The 10,273-nt window shown below is 39.6% G+C and overlaps 1 protein-coding gene and 1 long non-coding RNA gene across 11 annotated transcripts in view; one reads left to right on the top strand and one right to left on the bottom strand.

Annotated features, from left to right (window-relative positions):
• Positions 1-270: 270 nt before the first annotated feature.
• On the bottom strand, positions 271-3,570 carry LOC116970769. The gene is made up of 3 exons (XR_004411310.1): positions 3,511-3,570; positions 3,106-3,137; positions 271-381 (listed from the first exon to the last, which is right to left on the bottom strand). It is a non-coding gene; the product is annotated as an uncharacterized LOC116970769 (long non-coding RNA).
• mef2c (myocyte enhancer factor 2C) overlaps positions 2,376-10,273 on the top strand; it is a 210,447-nt gene continuing 202,549 nt past the window's right edge. For 9 of the 10 annotated variants that reach the window (XM_033017250.1, XM_033017251.1, XM_033017255.1 and 6 more), the window contains exons 1-2: positions 2,376-2,556; positions 7,723-7,818. The gene's annotated coding sequence lies outside the window, so the exon portion shown is untranslated. Of the gene's footprint in view, positions 2,557-7,126; positions 7,359-7,722; positions 7,819-10,273 lie in introns of those variants that run through there. The other variant, XM_033017249.1, reaches the window with a different exon arrangement.

Raw genomic sequence — 10,273 nt, 5'->3', positions numbered from 1 at the left:
CCTCTTCTTGGGTATGGCGTGCACAGCCTAAAGTTGTAGGTCAACTTGTTCTATTTGATCTTGTTTGTGCACGTCGAGTTGATTGCCTTAGTCGAAACAGGGTGGACCACGTGAAGGTTGTAATCTCCCACCCCATGAAAGTAGTAATGAATGTGGGAGGAAGGCTATGATTATTCATCCCTGATTCATCTCTACGTATTAGGTATGCCTCCTTGCGGAAGACCAATCCATGCTTTACCACAAAGAATTTCGACCAAAAACGATAATATTGCAGAGTTAGTGACAAAATAATATCTTACCAGTCAACTGGTCACATCCAATAATATTCACTTGAGGTTTTCTTTCAATGTGTTGGCAATTGAGGGTCTGCCAATTTTGTGACTGAGAGTGAAGCACAAAGCAAGGAGCAAGGCATTGACAAAAACAGCAGTGATTACACATTTATATCACAAAGGAGACATTGTTAGAGAAGTAGTCTTCAAAATAATTCTCCTGTTTGTGCTGAAACGTCCGAACAGTGAAGGCAGTGATGAGATCATTGTGTTTGCACTGGCTGGCCACAAGTACCTCAGGACTGGTAATGGCCACAGTGCTTGTCAGCATCATGGTAGCCACAGTGAGGTGAAGTCTGCATCATCATAATTTTTAATTCTAGACCAAAGTCCGGCTATAGCATTTCCACAGATTATACAGCTCAATAAGAAGATTACATTAAAATGGGACCGTCTGGTAAACTGACTGGCTCTTAATTAACACAACTTTGAACTGAAAACCTCTTCTCGACTCATGGGTTAATAATCCCGTACTTGGCACAGGAAGAAATGTTGAAGTCATTTGTCCTTACAGTGGCTTCAACCATAGACAGATTAAGGTCATAAGGTCATAAGTGATAGGAGCAGAATTAAGCCATTCGGCCCATCAAGTCTACTCCACCATTCAATCATGGCTGATCTATCTCTCCCTCCTAACCCCATTCTCCTGCCTTCTCCCTATAACCTCTGACACCCGTAATAATCAAGAATCTATCTATCTCCGTCTTAAACATATCCACTGACTTGGTCTCCACATCCTTCTGTGGCAAAGAATTCCACAGATTCACCACCCTCTGACTAAAGAAATTCCTCCTCATCTCCTTCTTAAAAAAAACGTCCTTTAATTTTGATGCTATGAGCACTAGTCCTAGATTCTCCCACTAGTGGAACCATCCTCTCCACATCCGCTGTCTCCAAGCCTTTCACTATTCTGGATTTGAACAATCTGGATCAAAGTTGTCTTTGGTGTGCTCCAGCATGAGTGGTGAAAACACTCGACAATAATTCACAATATCACCTATTCATGAGGTTTGAATACAATTTACTATTACCTTACACTCTTCAGGTAAGCTTATTTGCTCTCCTTTATAAAAGATGCATGTTGTATGGTTAATGATGCAATATTATTGCAGCATTAAGATAAACTATGCCATGCTCTCTTAGAAACATCAAACAACAAATCATTCATAAGTGTAAATACCTTAAATACATTTGAAAATCTATCCATGCAAAGCATCTTGAGGCTCAATACCGAGATCATTGCAAGTAAAATATTTTTCTTTGGCACTTAAGAGTAAAAATGTACGGTGTGTGTCTTTCTAACTGACATCATAGTGTACATTGACAATATTCATATTTCATGAGTTTGTTACAATACAATACATTTCTACTCTGGTTTAATGTACAGCTGTCACCTACTTCTTTACAAAGTACAATTGCTACAACCGCACATTTCAAACTTTAAAATGGTATCAAATACACTTACAGTAATGATAATACACCACAATATTTAGCTTTAATTATGTTTCCATTTGGTTCATGTTATGTGTATAATTATTTTCCTGATCCTGTGTTAAAGTACTGCAGTGCAGAATTCATTTAATGTGGGAAAACAATTAATAATCAGAGGACAAAACTTCTCATTTTAAAACAGAATATTGTGACAGAAAGATGTTTTTGTGCAACTGATCCAACTTCGTAAGCCATGTTACTTTCTGTCAACCTACAGATTGTAATGTATTGGCTACTAAATATAGTCTGCTGTTGCTGCAAGACAGAATCATTTTCACTTAAAAGTAAAACATTATATTCTGTCGTATGTAAGTAATTTAATTGGCAAAAAACAGATTTTTGGATAAGCCTTCTGATTTCAGTTTTCCATCTGAACCCTGTTCATGCTTACTTGGGCAGTAATCCTGTTTCTCTTGCCAGAATTGACAAAGGTCTGACTGTTAGTGATACCTTTCAGAACTAAATTTACTCCAGAGTGACAGAGGCAGGTGGACACAGGGCATCCAGCCACTTGTGCAAAGCATCATGCTACTATAGGTCAACATCGAGAGGGGGAAAAGACGCTGTCTTCAGTTGAAACAGATCGAAGCAAGCTCATCCCGAAGAGGGGGGTTTCTCTTCAAAGCCAGCTGGTCTGGCTTTATCGTTAGGATTTTTTTTTTTTACCTGCACCGTTTGATCAGCCGACTCTGCAGCAGGTGCTGCAGGGCATAGAAAGGAAAGAAAGTCATTGGTGAGTTTTCGAAATTAATGTTAAAAAAAGTGTTTTCTTACTCCCAATTGCAGTATTTGTATGCGTACGCCTCACCTCAGCATAAAGAAAACTAATTTCTACGCTAGGTCTAATATTTGAAGTGTTACTAACTTTATATTTAAAGAAATGTAGTATGTGAATAATGATTGTATTATCATAAAGTACAGGCTCTTCTTACACGCTCACGGTGTTATCTATTGCCATACATGGTGAACAAAGAGAGTTTGAAATTAGTTAAAAATACTCATCAGCAAATGAAGAAATATACAGCATATAGGATAAAATGGGTGATATATATGTTTCTTTAATTCAATGACATTATCTTCAAATTCTAGTTTCATGTAAATCACAGAAAAAGCAACTTTTATATTATATGAATTATTATTGGTAATTATGTTTTCACTTGAGGTATCTAGATAAATACCTGTTCCATAATATTGCTAAAGATATAGGTAGAATCACAGCACACATTCACTTCAATCTAGATTTAAAAACTTAGATCCTTTTTGAAGTCAGAAAGTATCATACCTGCTGTCGTAGATCTTCATGACTTCGTTAATCTGTAATCAAAAGGCAAATATTTAATATTATGTGTCCATTATAGATGCTGCAAACATTTAATGAAGAGTCTGCATTTAATTTCTGTAAATGCAGACTTTTGGTTTAAAAGCTGAAGTTAAATAACAGATACAAAGAGAAGGTATGCCGACATCGATATTAATCTGTTCTGAGTAAAGATAGCAGCTGGTGCTAGAGTGCGGTTGTATATTCAAAGCTTCATTTTTCAAATTCTCTTTTTCATTCATTTGCTACATAAGAATAATTTTAATGGATTAAATGAAAAAAGTTAAGATATCACCAGCGACAGATTAAATCAATTGGATTTAGCCTGAATTCCAAAAACTGGCTGACATAATCTTGACTTTGACATACATAATTTACAGCTGTCCTCTAGGTCATGCTCCTAATGTAGACGCACCCACCTCTGTAGAATTACTGCAAATAAGAAATAGATACTTCATTGAGTTATTTTGCAACCTTGGTTGTTGATTACCGTTATAATTGAAATCTAGAAGAAATGGGGAATAAATGTAAAATTCAAACAATAGAATAGATAGACAATAGATATCCTATGAATGGTAAACTCCAAAAAAAATCTTCTTCAGACATAGACTTTAACATTGCGTTAAAGGTCACTAACTGAATGGAATAAATAAAACCCTTTGATATCATGTTTGTGATTGAGACTACTTTTCCCAAAATACTAGATTTATTAATGGCCTGGATATCTTTCTTTCTTAGCCAATCTACAATCATGAACAATTATCAATAAATGAGTTTACAAACCTATTTGACCTCTGAGACGTATATACATTTTCTTTATGATTAAACAATTCAAAATGATCAAAATTATAAATGAAAGCCTTTTTTTCATTTGAGTTTGCTTGTGTTTTGGAATCAGACAATGGAACACAGGATTGAGCCAGGAAGACTCGTTGTGTTTTCTTCAGGAAAGAAATAGACTGGATTTGCTAAATACAAGTCCCAAAATATGGTGAAATCCCCAATAACTAATTAGTAAACAATGGATCCAAATTCATTGGCTAAAATCAATGACTTTGTATATGAGCGGCGATGTTATTTTGTCCTAATGGAAAAAGGGTATTCCAGTGGAGGGCATACCTCTGGTAAATCTCTCTGAAAGCTGTGCAATTCAAATATATCTGATTTACCTAGTCACTGGGCAGCAATGGTGATTGTTTTGGTGAATATAGCTTTAAAATGTTATTTAAAAAAAAATTGTTTTATCAGGACAAAGTGAAGAAAATCATTTGCCAGGCCTTGTAAAGTTCATTTTGTTCAATGAGCACAGACATTTGTTCCCATTAATCTCTATAAAAATAGTTATGCTTGTGGACGCTGGACTATTGCGTTTTTTTCCCATTTTTTCTCAGATTCTGGACTGCATCACCAACTCATTTTACATTTCATTCTTGGCCCACTGGTTTTGTCCATTTGACGCACAACGAGGCAGGGTTCTAGCTTGTTAGAATGCATGAAAAAGGATTTATATAACTGACAAAAGTTACCAAAATAGCAACTCAAATACTACGTATCAGTATCAGTATAAGTTGCTTAATGGCACAGCAGTCTTCAGGCATCACCCCACCCCCTTTCAGTTAACTTCAAGGAAAATTAAAATACTCTTAATTTACTCGTCTGTCAAAATAACTTTTTAATGATTTGAAATATTTACCGACTCCAAAAGACAAGTGGGAAAATTGTTTTCCAAGCGCCATGCACATACATATAATTTACATGCTGCCATAACCACCCTAATTTAGATATCCACTGCTGTATTAATTGGAGGCACTGAGTTTAAGAAAGGGGCTTATCTGCCTTCTTGCCCGAATATTTTATTTATCCCTATTTAAAAACAAACGCACGAGCCCACTATGTGGGTGATCGTTTCACCTTACGTGTTGAGGAAAGGCACAACACGACGAATGTGTAGATCGGTTACATAGAGTGAAATAGCAAGGTTTCATCGCGCAGTATTTATAGTGGATTATCAGATAACATGGTTAATGGCTTTACCTTGGGATCTTCTCCCTTTGAACTTCCAGTAAATTGAAGAGAAAAGTATTTACTTTAAAAAATGAACATTACTGTGCCCTGCCACTTAAAATAAAAAGTAACTATATCTTTGCAATGTCATGCCCGCTAATTATAGTAAGCTCATTCAAACAAGTCGGGTTAGTGGGGACCACAAATTTCTACAATTTTATCCGTAATGTTTAATCCAAACGAACGGAGATTTTTTTTAATTGATTAGTCCAGTGACAACTATGAGAAATTGTAATATAAAGATTTTTCAATATCATCTTAGATACAAAAAGCTGGAGTAACTCAGCGGGACGGGCAGCATCCCTGGTGAGAAGGAATGGGTGACGTTTCGGGTCGAGACTCTTCTTCAGTCCCAACCCAAAACATCACCCATTCCTTCTCTCCAGAGATGCTGCCCGTCCCGATGAGTTACTCCAGCTTTTTGTGTCCATCTTCGGTGTAAACAAGCATCTGCAGCTCCTTTGCTGCACGTTTCAATATCAGCTCATCTTTCCGTGTGCCAGCGATCCCGTACGTCATTTTTTTTTTTTGCATGCATGCATGCAAGCTCCTTTGATCAGCTGGAGGGCTGAAGTTTTCGTTCCTGCTCAGATATTAAAACGTAACTAGTTTGTTGCCGATTGATTTTGCTGCTCACGCCACAAGCGGCTGAAGGCAGCTCCTTGCCTTTTGCAACAACTTCCGATGATTGACAGCTCCGGTCGTGACGTCAATGGAGCGGAGGGAGACTGAATCCAGGCCTGGCGAGGGAGGGGAGGGGACATTGTGCAAACATATATCAGAAAATACACCTTTACTGCGCCGTCCAAAAAGTTTACCCGGTACAAGAGGTTGAGAAAGGCTCATTGCAACATTTTAAAATCCATTGCATTCATCCAGAAAGCAACAACACATCTTAGAGCAAGATATGTTATGTTATAGGAAAGATAGACACAAAATGCTGGAGTAACTCAGCGGGTCAGACAGCATCTCTGGAGAGAATGGAATGGGTGGTGTTTCAGGTCGAGATCATTCTTCAACATCTTATAGCAACAAGCAAGACAGACTCAACATGCTGGAGTAACTCAGCGGGACAGGCAGCATATCTGGAGAGAAGGGGATGGGTGGCGTTTCTGGCCGAGACCCTTCTTCAGACTGAGAGTCAGTGGAGAGGGAGACTAGAGATATGGAAGGGTAAGGTGAAAACGACAGATCAAAGCAAGCAGACGCTGCTCAAGGATATGCAGAATGGTTCATTGTTAGCTGGGGGGAAGGCATACAACCAGCAAAAAAATATATCACAAGCAACTCTCCAGTCCACTTAAAGAGCGTCAGTCAGTTTGCATTCAGAGCTTTGCAATGAAAATAAAACATCGGAATTGAGTTTTAGCTAAAAAATATATCACAAGCAACTCTCCAGTCCACTTAAAGAGCGAAAGTCAGTTTGCATTCAAAGCTTTGCAATGAAAATAAAACATCGGAATTGAGTCTGTGTGTGTGTGTGTGCAGGAAGGAACTGCAGATGCTGGTTTAAAACGAAGTTAGATAGACACAAAATGCTGGAGTAACTCAGCGGGTCAGGCGAAGGATGGAGTCGAGACCCTTCTTCACACTGTGATTATTTGATGATTGCAATAAAAATCCCACTGTGGCTGCGGATGCACCGGTCCGGTCTCTCATGCATATGCACCAAGCAGCAGCGTGAGTGAGTGAGTGAGTGAGTCCGGGCGTAGAACTTCTTTGTCAGCAAGCGCGGAGGGTGACCCGGCGGGGAGGAGGGTGTGAGGCGGCGCACAAGTTGGGTCCCGGCCGCTCTGTATCCATGCGCGGGCGCGCTCCCGCCAGCCGCCGCCGCCGCCGCCCCCGGGCCCGCGTGTGATTGTGACGTAGGGCCGGCAGCGGGAGCGAGCGCGGCGTGGGCCCCGCCTCCTCCTGCCCGAGCTGCTGCTCCGCTAAATATAGCAGCAGATACACACAGACAGAGAGACTGACTGACTGACTGAGTATCCGGGCCGGGCTGGGATTTCTCTCCCTAACTCTGCGAAATGGCTCTATCTATAGCTCTCTACATGTCAGATTTTTAAAGTGCAGCAGCTTCTCTTTAAAAAAAAGATTTTTTTTTTTAATGCATACGAATCTCAGTCCTCACAGCCGATTTACCTTCATCCTCACTGGTCAGTAACTTGTTTCCTGCAAAAATATACAGCTGTTCAATGTTAATGACTAAAGCACATCAGTAATTGTTTAATGCTTCAAGCTATAGGGCAAGCAAATGACGGCCTGTGGTGGATATAACTGGGTTTAAATTCAATTGGATTGCTTTTCTTTTGCTCCCCCCCCCCCCCATTGAAACTTGCGTTGTGTGCTAACCCGAGGAAAGGAATTAAATGTTAATACTCTGTGTTATTGTTTCAGCTGTGGTTTTGTTTAATCTTTAATGTTCACATGGCCCTTAAACGTGTTGTTGTGGTGGTGGTGAATGATGACGAGCTGGTCTGCTGGTAACATGGTCGATTCTCATCTCTCTCCTTCATCCAGGGTGTCAAAGAAGTTGGAGCTGTTAAAGAAACTTTAATTCGTTTTCAAGAAGGGGAAAATTGAGGTCGAGGACGCAACATTGTCGAGGTTTGTGCGGTAAGTGATTCACACCCCCCCCCCCCCCCCCCCCCCCACCACCACCGATTCTCCTGTGCGTTCACTTTTCACTGAGGCTCTGTTTTGACATGTGTGTGTTTCTGTGTGAAAGTACAGAAATCATTTTAATGGCTAAAATGGAGATTGCGTGCAATACATCTCTGGGTGATAAAGGAATACTTCATGCAAAGTGGAACAAAAAAACAGTCACTTTTAATTTTTAATTTGCCGCCTTTATGCTTAGTGTTTTTCAGTAAAATTGCACGGGGTGGGATTTCTGTTGATCGTTTCCAGGCTCTTAAACTAAATGCCTTAACCATTCGAAATAGCATGGTGGATGAAATCCAACACAGTGTATTTAATCATTTAATACTTTTGGCATCGGTAGCAGCAGTAATGCTGTAACCCTTCACTGAGTAACGCGATGGCAATGGTGGCAATCCACATCATCTCTGACTTTCTTTACATTTCTTCACTTTTACGTTTATAGTGGTTTATAGTGATTTGTCAGTGACAGTTTATTTTGGAAGTGAGGACTCGATGCTGTGCACACTTCTGCGCAATAACGGAGTGACTTTTATCCCGCATTTCGTCGGATGCAAAGAATCATGTTACTTAAATTACGCTGGATCTGTGGCGGAGGTTGTTTACTTGCGATTTCCTCAACTTTATCAATCTCTATCTGTAGTGATGTGCACTTCCTGCACTGATGCAGTCCAGGGAAGTTGACGCCGTCCGGGAAAAAAAAAATGCTGCTTGTTTTAATTTCCAAGTAGCTGTTCGGCATGGTATTATTTGTTATGAAATGGGCCGTCAATGCTGGCGCGGTAGGAAATGCTCTGACAGTGGAATGTGGATAGCTGCTTTCCAAGTAATACTGCGACGTATTGAACCAATGTCTTGTATCTTGCCAACTCGTCATCACAGGCAACCTGATTTCATTTTTTAGACTTCATTTTCAATCTTCAGATTCCTACATCAACCTTCCCTCCCTTACCTTTCCATCCCTTATTTTCAACTTTAATTCAGATCTAAGTTCTTTAATGTCATCTTCCCATCCATTCAGTTCATCTGTGCATTGTTTTATTTATGTTTCCTGACACGGCAAACCACATTTTCATAACGTTATTTTACATAAAGTACAGTTCATTTTTTAATACTGGCTCCCTCGATCTGTCATTCGCAGTACTTGCAAGTTTGACAAATTAGCTACACGAGTACAGGGAAGCTTTTGTAAACTCGAAGCAGAATTGATGCAGAACCAGAGATGCATTTTACTGGGATACAATTCTAGTTGTATTGTACTTGGCTACAATTTTGCATTAGTTAGTGAGAAATTAAAACATATATGCCCTTTTTACAAGGTGCCATCTATGTGTTCTGGAAGTGTTCAGTTATTCCCGCAATGTTGGTCTACCCATTAGATTTTAAATGGATCAGGCTAATGACTGGAATATGTTACATTGTAATCCAAGTTGTTGAACTGCTGTCAGAGAAGGCCATGCTCGAAGTTGCGTTATCAAAACAAAATATGACAGATCTGGCAATAATGAAATAGAAGCGACGAATACGTATTGTTCAGCGCAGTGCCAGTGTGTAACATCAAGTCGAGGAGTCCAAACTGTTTGTTTATTGTACGGCAGTAATCAGTATTATCTAATCACGCGAACGAGGAGAGTTAATGTTTTCTGTACTGGCTGGACGTGGTTGAGCGGTTGTTTTAGGAAAATGCTGAAGATTTGATCCCGCCCCTTTACAAGAGTGAAACTGATAATCCATAAAACTGGTTTAGGATTGTGGGAGAATTCAGGTCGTGTTACTTCTATCCTCGCTGCCACTTAGTCGTTCAACCAAATATCTGGCGATTTAAAAAACATATTGTTCAGATAGATGTTCCCCAATGGAATCTATCGACACCGTTCGATCAAATACATTTAAATTTATTTGAGGCCAGTAGGGTGGAAAGCAGACACCAGGTGTAGTCAAGTATCAATCACATGCACACCTTCCGTTTGGAGAAGACTTTTGAGTGAGTGAAATCCAACCAGCAGATAGGATCAATGTTAAATTCTGGACTACTTTATGGTTGTCACTTGTAATAGTTGTCAGCGTCGCCGCCCCACTTTCTTGACAGCTGGTTGCAGTAGCTTGCAATACCTATCAATGCTGCATTCCGTTTATTTTCCGTATCCGGGCGTTGTTGAGGTTCTGATGTTTGTAAGATGAAACCTGTTACTTTGCGGTGTCAGATATGTGGTGGTGTTGTTGATTACATCCTAATGCTTTGACCTTGCCGTGTGTGCTCCGTGTTCCTATTTGACGTTAATATAAAAGAACAAGTATCTGGCTCTTTGGAGCAGAGACACATGATATTTTGTCTTTTAAGAAGTGCAACATATTAGCATATTCCCTCAAGCGATATATATTTAAATTAGTCAACTTTTTCCAACCTTCA

The sequence above is a fragment of the Amblyraja radiata genome, chromosome 3 (genome assembly GCF_010909765.2).
Source record: "Amblyraja radiata isolate CabotCenter1 chromosome 3, sAmbRad1.1.pri, whole genome shotgun sequence".
NCBI lineage: Eukaryota > Metazoa > Chordata > Chondrichthyes > Rajiformes > Rajidae > Amblyraja > Amblyraja radiata.
This window is presented reverse-complemented; position numbering and strand designations above follow the sequence as displayed.